Source organism: Eucyclogobius newberryi, unplaced genomic scaffold (assembly GCF_026437365.1).
Source record: "Eucyclogobius newberryi isolate DKJ021-1_F unplaced genomic scaffold, fEucNew1.0.hap1 SCAF_432, whole genome shotgun sequence".
In the NCBI taxonomy this organism is placed as follows: Eukaryota; Metazoa; Chordata; class Actinopteri; order Gobiiformes; family Gobiidae; genus Eucyclogobius; species Eucyclogobius newberryi.
Window position 1 is genome coordinate 45851 of NW_027316093.1, and position 10222 is coordinate 56072.

At 46.0% G+C, this 10222-nt stretch overlaps 37 non-coding genes and 1 pseudogene across 37 annotated transcripts; all 38 read left to right on the plus strand.

Annotated features, from left to right (window-relative positions):
* The first annotated feature begins 52 nt into the window (after positions 1-52).
* LOC140379688 (5S ribosomal RNA) lies at positions 53-171 on the plus strand. The gene has a single exon (XR_011930624.1). It is a non-coding gene; the product is annotated as a 5S ribosomal RNA (ribosomal RNA).
* A 193-nt stretch (positions 172-364) lies between these two features.
* Positions 365-483, plus strand: LOC140379689 (5S ribosomal RNA). Its single transcript, XR_011930625.1, has one exon. It is a non-coding gene; the product is annotated as a 5S ribosomal RNA (ribosomal RNA).
* A 149-nt stretch (positions 484-632) lies between these two features.
* Positions 633-751, plus strand: LOC140379690 (5S ribosomal RNA). The gene has a single exon (XR_011930626.1). It is a non-coding gene; the product is annotated as a 5S ribosomal RNA (ribosomal RNA).
* Positions 752-900: 149 nt separating this feature from the next.
* On the plus strand, positions 901-1019 carry LOC140379691 (5S ribosomal RNA). The gene has a single exon (XR_011930627.1). It is a non-coding gene; the product is annotated as a 5S ribosomal RNA (ribosomal RNA).
* A 150-nt stretch (positions 1020-1169) lies between these two features.
* LOC140379693 (5S ribosomal RNA) lies at positions 1170-1288 on the plus strand. Its single transcript, XR_011930629.1, has one exon. It is a non-coding gene; the product is annotated as a 5S ribosomal RNA (ribosomal RNA).
* A 163-nt stretch (positions 1289-1451) lies between these two features.
* Positions 1452-1570, plus strand: LOC140379694 (5S ribosomal RNA). The gene has a single exon (XR_011930630.1). It is a non-coding gene; the product is annotated as a 5S ribosomal RNA (ribosomal RNA).
* Positions 1571-1719: 149 nt separating this feature from the next.
* Positions 1720-1838, plus strand: LOC140379695 (5S ribosomal RNA). Its single transcript, XR_011930631.1, has one exon. It is a non-coding gene; the product is annotated as a 5S ribosomal RNA (ribosomal RNA).
* Positions 1839-1988: 150 nt separating this feature from the next.
* Positions 1989-2107, plus strand: LOC140379696 (5S ribosomal RNA). Its single transcript, XR_011930632.1, has one exon. It is a non-coding gene; the product is annotated as a 5S ribosomal RNA (ribosomal RNA).
* Positions 2108-2256: 149 nt separating this feature from the next.
* On the plus strand, positions 2257-2375 carry LOC140379697 (5S ribosomal RNA). Its single transcript, XR_011930633.1, has one exon. It is a non-coding gene; the product is annotated as a 5S ribosomal RNA (ribosomal RNA).
* Positions 2376-2524: 149 nt separating this feature from the next.
* Positions 2525-2643, plus strand: LOC140379699 (5S ribosomal RNA). Its single transcript, XR_011930634.1, has one exon. It is a non-coding gene; the product is annotated as a 5S ribosomal RNA (ribosomal RNA).
* A 149-nt stretch (positions 2644-2792) lies between these two features.
* Positions 2793-2911, plus strand: LOC140379700 (5S ribosomal RNA). Its single transcript, XR_011930635.1, has one exon. It is a non-coding gene; the product is annotated as a 5S ribosomal RNA (ribosomal RNA).
* Positions 2912-3060: 149 nt separating this feature from the next.
* On the plus strand, positions 3061-3179 carry LOC140379701 (5S ribosomal RNA). Its single transcript, XR_011930636.1, has one exon. It is a non-coding gene; the product is annotated as a 5S ribosomal RNA (ribosomal RNA).
* Positions 3180-3328: 149 nt separating this feature from the next.
* Positions 3329-3447, plus strand: LOC140379702 (5S ribosomal RNA). Its single transcript, XR_011930637.1, has one exon. It is a non-coding gene; the product is annotated as a 5S ribosomal RNA (ribosomal RNA).
* A 149-nt stretch (positions 3448-3596) lies between these two features.
* Positions 3597-3715, plus strand: LOC140379703 (5S ribosomal RNA). The gene has a single exon (XR_011930638.1). It is a non-coding gene; the product is annotated as a 5S ribosomal RNA (ribosomal RNA).
* A 149-nt stretch (positions 3716-3864) lies between these two features.
* On the plus strand, positions 3865-3983 carry LOC140379705 (5S ribosomal RNA). The gene has a single exon (XR_011930640.1). It is a non-coding gene; the product is annotated as a 5S ribosomal RNA (ribosomal RNA).
* A 149-nt stretch (positions 3984-4132) lies between these two features.
* Positions 4133-4251, plus strand: LOC140379706 (5S ribosomal RNA). The gene has a single exon (XR_011930641.1). It is a non-coding gene; the product is annotated as a 5S ribosomal RNA (ribosomal RNA).
* Positions 4252-4400: 149 nt separating this feature from the next.
* Positions 4401-4519, plus strand: LOC140379707 (5S ribosomal RNA). The gene has a single exon (XR_011930642.1). It is a non-coding gene; the product is annotated as a 5S ribosomal RNA (ribosomal RNA).
* Positions 4520-4668: 149 nt separating this feature from the next.
* On the plus strand, positions 4669-4787 carry LOC140379708 (5S ribosomal RNA). The gene has a single exon (XR_011930643.1). It is a non-coding gene; the product is annotated as a 5S ribosomal RNA (ribosomal RNA).
* Positions 4788-4954: 167 nt separating this feature from the next.
* LOC140379709 (5S ribosomal RNA) lies at positions 4955-5073 on the plus strand. Its single transcript, XR_011930644.1, has one exon. It is a non-coding gene; the product is annotated as a 5S ribosomal RNA (ribosomal RNA).
* A 159-nt stretch (positions 5074-5232) lies between these two features.
* On the plus strand, positions 5233-5351 carry LOC140379710 (5S ribosomal RNA). The gene has a single exon (XR_011930645.1). It is a non-coding gene; the product is annotated as a 5S ribosomal RNA (ribosomal RNA).
* Positions 5352-5500: 149 nt separating this feature from the next.
* Positions 5501-5619, plus strand: LOC140379711 (5S ribosomal RNA). Its single transcript, XR_011930646.1, has one exon. It is a non-coding gene; the product is annotated as a 5S ribosomal RNA (ribosomal RNA).
* A 149-nt stretch (positions 5620-5768) lies between these two features.
* On the plus strand, positions 5769-5887 carry LOC140379712 (5S ribosomal RNA). The gene has a single exon (XR_011930647.1). It is a non-coding gene; the product is annotated as a 5S ribosomal RNA (ribosomal RNA).
* Positions 5888-6036: 149 nt separating this feature from the next.
* Positions 6037-6155, plus strand: LOC140379713 (5S ribosomal RNA). Its single transcript, XR_011930648.1, has one exon. It is a non-coding gene; the product is annotated as a 5S ribosomal RNA (ribosomal RNA).
* A 158-nt stretch (positions 6156-6313) lies between these two features.
* Positions 6314-6432, plus strand: LOC140379714 (5S ribosomal RNA). The gene has a single exon (XR_011930649.1). It is a non-coding gene; the product is annotated as a 5S ribosomal RNA (ribosomal RNA).
* Positions 6433-6581: 149 nt separating this feature from the next.
* LOC140379716 (5S ribosomal RNA) lies at positions 6582-6700 on the plus strand. Its single transcript, XR_011930651.1, has one exon. It is a non-coding gene; the product is annotated as a 5S ribosomal RNA (ribosomal RNA).
* A 149-nt stretch (positions 6701-6849) lies between these two features.
* On the plus strand, positions 6850-6968 carry LOC140379717 (5S ribosomal RNA). Its single transcript, XR_011930652.1, has one exon. It is a non-coding gene; the product is annotated as a 5S ribosomal RNA (ribosomal RNA).
* Positions 6969-7117: 149 nt separating this feature from the next.
* LOC140379718 (5S ribosomal RNA) lies at positions 7118-7236 on the plus strand. Its single transcript, XR_011930653.1, has one exon. It is a non-coding gene; the product is annotated as a 5S ribosomal RNA (ribosomal RNA).
* Positions 7237-7385: 149 nt separating this feature from the next.
* On the plus strand, positions 7386-7504 carry LOC140379719 (5S ribosomal RNA). The gene has a single exon (XR_011930654.1). It is a non-coding gene; the product is annotated as a 5S ribosomal RNA (ribosomal RNA).
* A 149-nt stretch (positions 7505-7653) lies between these two features.
* On the plus strand, positions 7654-7772 carry LOC140379720 (5S ribosomal RNA). The gene has a single exon (XR_011930655.1). It is a non-coding gene; the product is annotated as a 5S ribosomal RNA (ribosomal RNA).
* A 149-nt stretch (positions 7773-7921) lies between these two features.
* LOC140379722 (5S ribosomal RNA) lies at positions 7922-8040 on the plus strand. The gene has a single exon (XR_011930657.1). It is a non-coding gene; the product is annotated as a 5S ribosomal RNA (ribosomal RNA).
* A 169-nt stretch (positions 8041-8209) lies between these two features.
* On the plus strand, positions 8210-8328 carry LOC140379723 (5S ribosomal RNA). Its single transcript, XR_011930658.1, has one exon. It is a non-coding gene; the product is annotated as a 5S ribosomal RNA (ribosomal RNA).
* Positions 8329-8497: 169 nt separating this feature from the next.
* LOC140379724 (5S ribosomal RNA) lies at positions 8498-8616 on the plus strand. The gene has a single exon (XR_011930659.1). It is a non-coding gene; the product is annotated as a 5S ribosomal RNA (ribosomal RNA).
* A 148-nt stretch (positions 8617-8764) lies between these two features.
* On the plus strand, positions 8765-8883 carry LOC140379732 (5S ribosomal RNA). Its single transcript, XR_011930667.1, has one exon. It is a non-coding gene; the product is annotated as a 5S ribosomal RNA (ribosomal RNA).
* A 149-nt stretch (positions 8884-9032) lies between these two features.
* LOC140379725 (5S ribosomal RNA) lies at positions 9033-9151 on the plus strand. The gene has a single exon (XR_011930660.1). It is a non-coding gene; the product is annotated as a 5S ribosomal RNA (ribosomal RNA).
* A 149-nt stretch (positions 9152-9300) lies between these two features.
* On the plus strand, positions 9301-9419 carry LOC140379726 (5S ribosomal RNA). The gene has a single exon (XR_011930661.1). It is a non-coding gene; the product is annotated as a 5S ribosomal RNA (ribosomal RNA).
* Positions 9420-9569: 150 nt separating this feature from the next.
* LOC140379728 (5S ribosomal RNA) lies at positions 9570-9688 on the plus strand. The gene has a single exon (XR_011930663.1). It is a non-coding gene; the product is annotated as a 5S ribosomal RNA (ribosomal RNA).
* A 149-nt stretch (positions 9689-9837) lies between these two features.
* On the plus strand, positions 9838-9956 carry LOC140379729 (5S ribosomal RNA). Its single transcript, XR_011930664.1, has one exon. It is a non-coding gene; the product is annotated as a 5S ribosomal RNA (ribosomal RNA).
* A 167-nt stretch (positions 9957-10123) lies between these two features.
* On the plus strand, positions 10124-10222 carry LOC140379733 (5S ribosomal RNA; annotated as a pseudogene; the record flags this gene model as incomplete).

The window sequence follows — 10222 nt, forward strand, 5'->3', positions numbered from 1 at the left end:
ACGAAAAGACAGTGTTTGATATAAAAAAGGCCGTTTTGACCTGGAACATTTCGCTCACGGCCATACCACCCTGGACCAGCCCGATCTCGTCTGATCTCGGAAGCCAAGCAGGGTTGGGCCTGGTTAGTACTTGGATGGGAGACCGCCTGGGAATACCAGGTGCTGTGAGCATTTTCACACTTTTTCACCTGTCAAAAAAAAAAAAAAAAAAAAAAAAAAGAAGTTTTTCATTGAGATATCCCAATTTTGACCGAGCAAGTGGCGTGAAGTACTCCCAATTTTGACCGAGCAAGTGGCGTGAAGGTACTCTTCACGAAAAGACAGTGTTTGATATAAAAAAGGCCGTTTTGACCTGGAACATTTCGCTCACGGCCATACCACCCTGGACCAGCCCGATCTCGTCTGATCTCGGAAGCCAAGCAGGGTTGGGCCTGGTTAGTACTTGGATGGGAGACCGCCTGGGAATACCAGGTGCTGTGAGCATTTTCACACTTTTTCACCTGTCAAAAAAAAAAAAAAAAGAAGTTTTTCATTGAGATATCCCAATTTTGACCGAGCAAGTGGCGTGAAGGTACTCTTCACGAAAAGACAGTGTTTGATATAAAAAAGGCCGTTTTGACCTGGAACATTTCGCTCACGGCCATACCACCCTGGACCAGCCCGATCTCGTCTGATCTCGGAAGCCAAGCAGGGTTGGGCCTGGTTAGTACTTGGATGGGAGACCGCCTGGGAATACCAGGTGCTGTGAGCATTTTCACACTTTTTCACCTGTCAAAAAAAAAAAAAAAAGAAGTTTTTCATTGAGATATCCCAATTTTGACCGAGCAAGTGGCGTGAAGGTACTCTTCACGAAAAGACAGTGTTTGATATAAAAAAGGCCGTTTTGACCTGGAACATTTCGCTCACGGCCATACCACCCTGGACCAGCCCGATCTCGTCTGATCTCGGAAGCCAAGCAGGGTTGGGCCTGGTTAGTACTTGGATGGGAGACCGCCTGGGAATACCAGGTGCTGTGAGCATTTTCACACTTTTTCACCTGTCAAAAAAAAAAAAAAAAAGAAGTTTTTCATTGAGATATCCCAATTTTGACCGAGCAAGTGGCGTGAAGGTACTCTTCACGAAAAGACAGTGTTTGATATAAAAAAGGCCGTTTTGACCTGGAACATTTCGCTCACGGCCATACCACCCTGGACCAGCCCGATCTCGTCTGATCTCGGAAGCCAAGCAGGGTTGGGCCTGGTTAGTACTTGGATGGGAGACCGCCTGGGAATACCAGGTGCTGTGAGCATTTTCACACTTTTTCACCTGTCAAAAAAAAAAAAAAAAAAAAAAAGAAGTTTTTCATTGAGATATCCCAATTTTGACCGAGCAAGTGGCGTGAAGGTACTCTTCACGAAAAGACAGTGTTTGATGCAAAAAAAGCAATTACGAGTTTTGACCTGGAACATTTCGCTCACGGCCATACCACCCTGGACCAGCCCGATCTCGTCTGATCTCGGAAGCCAAGCAGGGTTGGGCCTGGTTAGTACTTGGATGGGAGACCGCCTGGGAATACCAGGTGCTGTGAGCATTTTCACACTTTTTCACCTGTCAAAAAAAAAAAAAAAAGAAGTTTTTCATTGAGATATCCCAATTTTGACCGAGCAAGTGGCGTGAAGGTACTCTTCACGAAAAGACAGTGTTTGATATAAAAAAGGCCGTTTTGACCTGGAACATTTCGCTCACGGCCATACCACCCTGGACCAGCCCGATCTCGTCTGATCTCGGAAGCCAAGCAGGGTTGGGCCTGGTTAGTACTTGGATGGGAGACCGCCTGGGAATACCAGGTGCTGTGAGCATTTTCACACTTTTTCACCTGTCAAAAAAAAAAAAAAAAAGAAGTTTTTCATTGAGATATCCCAATTTTGACCGAGCAAGTGGCGTGAAGGTACTCTTCACGAAAAGACAGTGTTTGATATAAAAAAGGCCGTTTTGACCTGGAACATTTCGCTCACGGCCATACCACCCTGGACCAGCCCGATCTCGTCTGATCTCGGAAGCCAAGCAGGGTTGGGCCTGGTTAGTACTTGGATGGGAGACCGCCTGGGAATACCAGGTGCTGTGAGCATTTTCACACTTTTTCACCTGTCAAAAAAAAAAAAAAAAGAAGTTTTTCATTGAGATATCCCAATTTTGACCGAGCAAGTGGCGTGAAGGTACTCTTCACGAAAAGACAGTGTTTGATATAAAAAAGGCCGTTTTGACCTGGAACATTTCGCTCACGGCCATACCACCCTGGACCAGCCCGATCTCGTCTGATCTCGGAAGCCAAGCAGGGTTGGGCCTGGTTAGTACTTGGATGGGAGACCGCCTGGGAATACCAGGTGCTGTGAGCATTTTCACACTTTTTCACCTGTCAAAAAAAAAAAAAAAAGAAGTTTTTCATTGAGATATCCCAATTTTGACCGAGCAAGTGGCGTGAAGGTACTCTTCACGAAAAGACAGTGTTTGATATAAAAAAGGCCGTTTTGACCTGGAACATTTCGCTCACGGCCATACCACCCTGGACCAGCCCGATCTCGTCTGATCTCGGAAGCCAAGCAGGGTTGGGCCTGGTTAGTACTTGGATGGGAGACCGCCTGGGAATACCAGGTGCTGTGAGCATTTTCACACTTTTTCACCTGTCAAAAAAAAAAAAAAAAGAAGTTTTTCATTGAGATATCCCAATTTTGACCGAGCAAGTGGCGTGAAGGTACTCTTCACGAAAAGACAGTGTTTGATATAAAAAAGGCCGTTTTGACCTGGAACATTTCGCTCACGGCCATACCACCCTGGACCAGCCCGATCTCGTCTGATCTCGGAAGCCAAGCAGGGTTGGGCCTGGTTAGTACTTGGATGGGAGACCGCCTGGGAATACCAGGTGCTGTGAGCATTTTCACACTTTTTCACCTGTCAAAAAAAAAAAAAAAAGAAGTTTTTCATTGAGATATCCCAATTTTGACCGAGCAAGTGGCGTGAAGGTACTCTTCACGAAAAGACAGTGTTTGATATAAAAAAGGCCGTTTTGACCTGGAACATTTCGCTCACGGCCATACCACCCTGGACCAGCCCGATCTCGTCTGATCTCGGAAGCCAAGCAGGGTTGGGCCTGGTTAGTACTTGGATGGGAGACCGCCTGGGAATACCAGGTGCTGTGAGCATTTTCACACTTTTTCACCTGTCAAAAAAAAAAAAAAAAGAAGTTTTTCATTGAGATATCCCAATTTTGACCGAGCAAGTGGCGTGAAGGTACTCTTCACGAAAAGACAGTGTTTGATATAAAAAAGGCCGTTTTGACCTGGAACATTTCGCTCACGGCCATACCACCCTGGACCAGCCCGATCTCGTCTGATCTCGGAAGCCAAGCAGGGTTGGGCCTGGTTAGTACTTGGATGGGAGACCGCCTGGGAATACCAGGTGCTGTGAGCATTTTCACACTTTTTCACCTGTCAAAAAAAAAAAAAAAAGAAGTTTTTCATTGAGATATCCCAATTTTGACCGAGCAAGTGGCGTGAAGGTACTCTTCACGAAAAGACAGTGTTTGATATAAAAAAGGCCGTTTTGACCTGGAACATTTCGCTCACGGCCATACCACCCTGGACCAGCCCGATCTCGTCTGATCTCGGAAGCCAAGCAGGGTTGGGCCTGGTTAGTACTTGGATGGGAGACCGCCTGGGAATACCAGGTGCTGTGAGCATTTTCACACTTTTTCACCTGTCAAAAAAAAAAAAAAAAGAAGTTTTTCATTGAGATATCCCAATTTTGACCGAGCAAGTGGCGTGAAGGTACTCTTCACGAAAAGACAGTGTTTGATATAAAAAAGGCCGTTTTGACCTGGAACATTTCGCTCACGGCCATACCACCCTGGACCAGCCCGATCTCGTCTGATCTCGGAAGCCAAGCAGGGTTGGGCCTGGTTAGTACTTGGATGGGAGACCGCCTGGGAATACCAGGTGCTGTGAGCATTTTCACACTTTTTCACCTGTCAAAAAAAAAAAAAAAAGAAGTTTTTCATTGAGATATCCCAATTTTGACCGAGCAAGTGGCGTGAAGGTACTCTTCACGAAAAGACAGTGTTTGATATAAAAAAGGCCGTTTTGACCTGGAACATTTCGCTCACGGCCATACCACCCTGGACCAGCCCGATCTCGTCTGATCTCGGAAGCCAAGCAGGGTTGGGCCTGGTTAGTACTTGGATGGGAGACCGCCTGGGAATACCAGGTGCTGTGAGCATTTTCACACTTTTTCACCTGTCAAAAAAAAAAAAAAAAGAAGTTTTTCATTGAGATATCCCAATTTTGACCGAGCAAGTGGCGTGAAGGTACTCTTCACGAAAAGACAGTGTTTGATATAAAAAAGGCCGTTTTGACCTGGAACATTTCGCTCACGGCCATACCACCCTGGACCAGCCCGATCTCGTCTGATCTCGGAAGCCAAGCAGGGTTGGGCCTGGTTAGTACTTGGATGGGAGACCGCCTGGGAATACCAGGTGCTGTGAGCATTTTCACACTTTTTCACCTGTCAAAAAAAAAAAAAAAAGAAGTTTTTCATTGAGATATCCCAATTTTGACCGAGCAAGTGGCGTGAAGGTACTCTTCACGAAAAGACAGTGTTTGATATAAAAAAGGCCGTTTTGACCTGGAACATTTCGCTCACGGCCATACCACCCTGGACCAGCCCGATCTCGTCTGATCTCGGAAGCCAAGCAGGGTTGGGCCTGGTTAGTACTTGGATGGGAGACCGCCTGGGAATACCAGGTGCTGTGAGCATTTTCACACTTTTTCACCTGTCAAAAAAAAAAAAAAAAAAAAAAAAAGAAGTTTTTCATTGAGATATCCCAATTTTGACCGAGCAAGTGGCGTGAAGGTACTCTTCACGAAAAGACAGTGTTTGATGCAAAAAAAGCAATTATACGAGTTTTGACCTGGATCATTTCGCTCACGGCCATACCACCCTGGACCAGCCCGATCTCGTCTGATCTCGGAAGCCAAGCAGGGTTGGGCCTGGTTAGTACTTGGATGGGAGACCGCCTGGGAATACCAGGTGCTGTGAGCATTTTCACACTTTTTCACCTGTCAAAAAAAAAAAAAAAAAAAAAAAAAAGAAGTTTTTCATTGAGATATCCCAATTTTGACCGAGCAAGTGGCGTGAAGGTACTCTTCACGAAAAGACAGTGTTTGATATAAAAAAGGCCGTTTTGACCTGGAACATTTCGCTCACGGCCATACCACCCTGGACCAGCCCGATCTCGTCTGATCTCGGAAGCCAAGCAGGGTTGGGCCTGGTTAGTACTTGGATGGGAGACCGCCTGGGAATACCAGGTGCTGTGAGCATTTTCACACTTTTTCACCTGTCAAAAAAAAAAAAAAAAGAAGTTTTTCATTGAGATATCCCAATTTTGACCGAGCAAGTGGCGTGAAGGTACTCTTCACGAAAAGACAGTGTTTGATATAAAAAAGGCCGTTTTGACCTGGAACATTTCGCTCACGGCCATACCACCCTGGACCAGCCCGATCTCGTCTGATCTCGGAAGCCAAGCAGGGTTGGGCCTGGTTAGTACTTGGATGGGAGACCGCCTGGGAATACCAGGTGCTGTGAGCATTTTCACACTTTTTCACCTGTCAAAAAAAAAAAAAAAAGAAGTTTTTCATTGAGATATCCCAATTTTGACCGAGCAAGTGGCGTGAAGGTACTCTTCACGAAAAGACAGTGTTTGATATAAAAAAGGCCGTTTTGACCTGGAACATTTCGCTCACGGCCATACCACCCTGGACCAGCCCGATCTCGTCTGATCTCGGAAGCCAAGCAGGGTTGGGCCTGGTTAGTACTTGGATGGGAGACCGCCTGGGAATACCAGGTGCTGTGAGCATTTTCACACTTTTTCACCTGTCAAAAAAAAAAAAAAAAGAAGTTTTTCATTGAGATATCCCAATTTTGACCGAGCAAGTGGCGTGAAGGTACTCTTCACGAAAAGACAGTGTTTGATATAAAAAAGGCCGTTTTGACCTGGAACATTTCGCTCACGGCCATACCACCCTGGACCAGCCCGATCTCGTCTGATCTCGGAAGCCAAGCAGGGTTGGGCCTGGTTAGTACTTGGATGGGAGACCGCCTGGGAATACCAGGTGCTGTGAGCATTTTCACACTTTTTCACCTGTCAAAAAAAAAAAAAAAAAAAAAAAAAGAAGTTTTTCATTGAGATATCCCAATTTTGACCGAGCAAGTGGCGTGAAGGTACTCTTCACGAAAAGACAGTGTTTGATATAAAAAAGGCCGTTTTGACCTGGAACATTTCGCTCACGGCCATACCACCCTGGACCAGCCCGATCTCGTCTGATCTCGGAAGCCAAGCAGGGTTGGGCCTGGTTAGTACTTGGATGGGAGACCGCCTGGGAATACCAGGTGCTGTGAGCATTTTCACACTTTTTCACCTGTCAAAAAAAAAAAAAAAAGAAGTTTTTCATTGAGATATCCCAATTTTGACCGAGCAAGTGGCGTGAAGGTACTCTTCACGAAAAGACAGTGTTTGATATAAAAAAGGCCGTTTTGACCTGGAACATTTCGCTCACGGCCATACCACCCTGGACCAGCCCGATCTCGTCTGATCTCGGAAGCCAAGCAGGGTTGGGCCTGGTTAGTACTTGGATGGGAGACCGCCTGGGAATACCAGGTGCTGTGAGCATTTTCACACTTTTTCACCTGTCAAAAAAAAAAAAAAAAGAAGTTTTTCATTGAGATATCCCAATTTTGACCGAGCAAGTGGCGTGAAGGTACTCTTCACGAAAAGACAGTGTTTGATATAAAAAAGGCCGTTTTGACCTGGAACATTTCGCTCACGGCCATACCACCCTGGACCAGCCCGATCTCGTCTGATCTCGGAAGCCAAGCAGGGTTGGGCCTGGTTAGTACTTGGATGGGAGACCGCCTGGGAATACCAGGTGCTGTGAGCATTTTCACACTTTTTCACCTGTCAAAAAAAAAAAAAAAAGAAGTTTTTCATTGAGATATCCCAATTTTGACCGAGCAAGTGGCGTGAAGGTACTCTTCACGAAAAGACAGTGTTTGATATAAAAAAGGCCGTTTTGACCTGGAACATTTCGCTCACGGCCATACCACCCTGGACCAGCCCGATCTCGTCTGATCTCGGAAGCCAAGCAGGGTTGGGCCTGGTTAGTACTTGGATGGGAGACCGCCTGGGAATACCAGGTGCTGTGAGCATTTTCACACTTTTTCACCTGTCAAAAAAAAAAAAAAAAGAAGTTTTTCATTGAGATATCCCAATTTTGACCGAGCAAGTGGCGTGAAGGTACTCTTCACGAAAAGACAGTGTTTGATATAAAAAAGGCCGTTTTGACCTGGAACATTTCGCTCACGGCCATACCACCCTGGACCAGCCCGATCTCGTCTGATCTCGGAAGCCAAGCAGGGTTGGGCCTGGTTAGTACTTGGATGGGAGACCGCCTGGGAATACCAGGTGCTGTGAGCATTTTCACACTTTTTCACCTGTCAAAAAAAAAAAAAAAAGAAGTTTTTCATTGAGATATCCCAATTTTGACCGAGCAAGTGGCGTGAAGGTACTCTTCACGAAAAGACAGTGTTTGATATAAAAAAGGCCGTTTTGACCTGGAACATTTCGCTCACGGCCATACCACCCTGGACCAGCCCGATCTCGTCTGATCTCGGAAGCCAAGCAGGGTTGGGCCTGGTTAGTACTTGGATGGGAGACCGCCTGGGAATACCAGGTGCTGTGAGCATTTTCACACTTTTTCACCTGTCAAAAAAAAAAAAAAAAGAAGTTTTTCATTGAGATATCCCAATTTTGACCGAGCAAGTGGCGTGAAGGTACTCTTCACGAAAAGACAGTGTTTGATATAAAAAAGGCCGTTTTGACCTGGAACATTTCGCTCACGGCCATACCACCCTGGACCAGCCCGATCTCGTCTGATCTCGGAAGCCAAGCAGGGTTGGGCCTGGTTAGTACTTGGATGGGAGACCGCCTGGGAATACCAGGTGCTGTGAGCATTTTCACACTTTTTCACCTGTCAAAAAAAAAAAAAAAAAAAAAAGAAAGAAGTTTTTCATTGAGATATCCCAATTTTGACCGAGCAAGTGGCGTGAAGGTACTCTTCACGAAAAGACAGTGTTTGATGCAAAAAAAGCAATTTATACGAGTTTTGACCTGGAACATTTCGCTCACGGCCATACCACCCTGGACCAGCCCGATCTCGTCTGATCTCGGAAGCCAAGCAGGGTTGGGCCTGGTTAGTACTTGGATGGGAGACCGCCTGGGAATACCAGGTGCTGTGAGCATTTTCACACTTTTTCACCTGTCAAAAAAAAAAAAAAAAAAAAAAGAAAGAAGTTTTTCATTGAGATATCCCAATTTTGACCGAGCAAGTGGCGTGAAGGTACTCTTCACGAAAAGACAGTGTTTGATGCAAAAAAAGCAATTTATACGAGTTTTGACCTGGAACATTTCGCTCACGGCCATACCACCCTGGACCAGCCCGATCTCGTCTGATCTCGGAAGCCAAGCAGGGTTGGGCCTGGTTAGTACTTGGATGGGAGACCGCCTGGGAATACCAGGTGCTGTGAGCATTTTCACACTTTTTCACCTGTCAAAAAAAAAAAAAAAGAAGTTTTTCATTGAGATATCCCAATTTTGACCGAGCAAGTGGCGTGAAGGTACTCTTCACGAAAAGACAGTGTTTGATATAAAAAAGGCCGTTTTGACCTGGAACATTTCGCTCACGGCCATACCACCCTGGACCAGCCCGATCTCGTCTGATCCCGGAAGCCAAGCAGGGTTGGGCCTGGTTAGTACTTGGATGGGAGACCGCCTGGGAATACCAGGTGCTGTGAGCATTTTCACACTTTTTCACCTGTCAAAAAAAAAAAAAAAAGAAGTTTTTCATTGAGATATCCCAATTTTGACCGAGCAAGTGGCGTGAAGGTACTCTTCACGAAAAGACAGTGTTTGATATAAAAAAGGCCGTTTTGACCTGGAACATTTCGCTCACGGCCATACCACCCTGGACCAGCCCGATCTCGTCTGATCTCGGAAGCCAAGCAGGGTTGGGCCTGGTTAGTACTTGGATGGGAGACCGCCTGGGAATACCAGGTGCTGTGAGCATTTTCACACTTTTTCACCTGTCAAAAAAAAAAAAAAAAGAAGTTTTTCATTGAGATATCCCAATTTTGACCGAGCAAGTGGCGTGAAGGTACTCTTCACGAAAAGACAGTGTTTGATATAAAAAAGGCCGTTTTGACCTGGAACATTTCGCTCACGGCCATACCACCCTGGACCAGCCCGATCTCGTCTGATCTCGGAAGCCAAGCAGGGTTGGGCCTGGTTAGTACTTGGATGGGAGACCGCCTGGGAATACCAGGTGCTGTGAGCATTTTCACACTTTTTCACCTGTCAAAAAAAAAAAAAAAAAGAAGTTTTTCATTGAGATATCCCAATTTTGACCGAGCAAGTGGCGTGAAGGTACTCTTCACGAAAAGACAGTGTTTGATATAAAAAAGGCCGTTTTGACCTGGAACATTTCGCTCACGGCCATACCACCCTGGACCAGCCCGATCTCGTCTGATCTCGGAAGCCAAGCAGGGTTGGGCCTGGTTAGTACTTGGATGGGAGACCGCCTGGGAATACCAGGTGCTGTGAGCATTTTCACACTTTTTCACCTGTCAAAAAAAAAAAAAAAAGAAGTTTTTCATTGAGATATCCCAATTTTGACCGAGCAAGTGGCGTGAAGGTACTCTTCACGAAAAGACAGTGTTTGATATAAAAAAGGCCGTTTTGACCTGGAACATTTCGCTCACGGCCATACCACCCTGGACCAGCCCGATCTCGTCTGATCTCGGAAGCCAAGCAGGGTTGGGCCTGGTTAGTACTTGGATGGGAGACCGCCTGGGAATACCAGGTGCTGTGAGCATTTTCACACTTTTTCACCTGTCAAAAAAAAAAAAAAAAAAAAAAAAGAAGTTTTTCATTGAGATATCCCAATTTTGACCGAGCAAGTGGCGTGAAGGTACTCTTCACGAAAAGACAGTGTTTGATGCAAAAAAAGCAATTTATACGAGTTTTGACCTGGAACATTTCGCTCACGGCCATACCACCCTGGACCAGCCCGATCTCGTCTGATCTCGGAAGCCAAGCAGGGTTGGGCCTGGTTAGTACTTGGATGGGAGACCGCCTGGG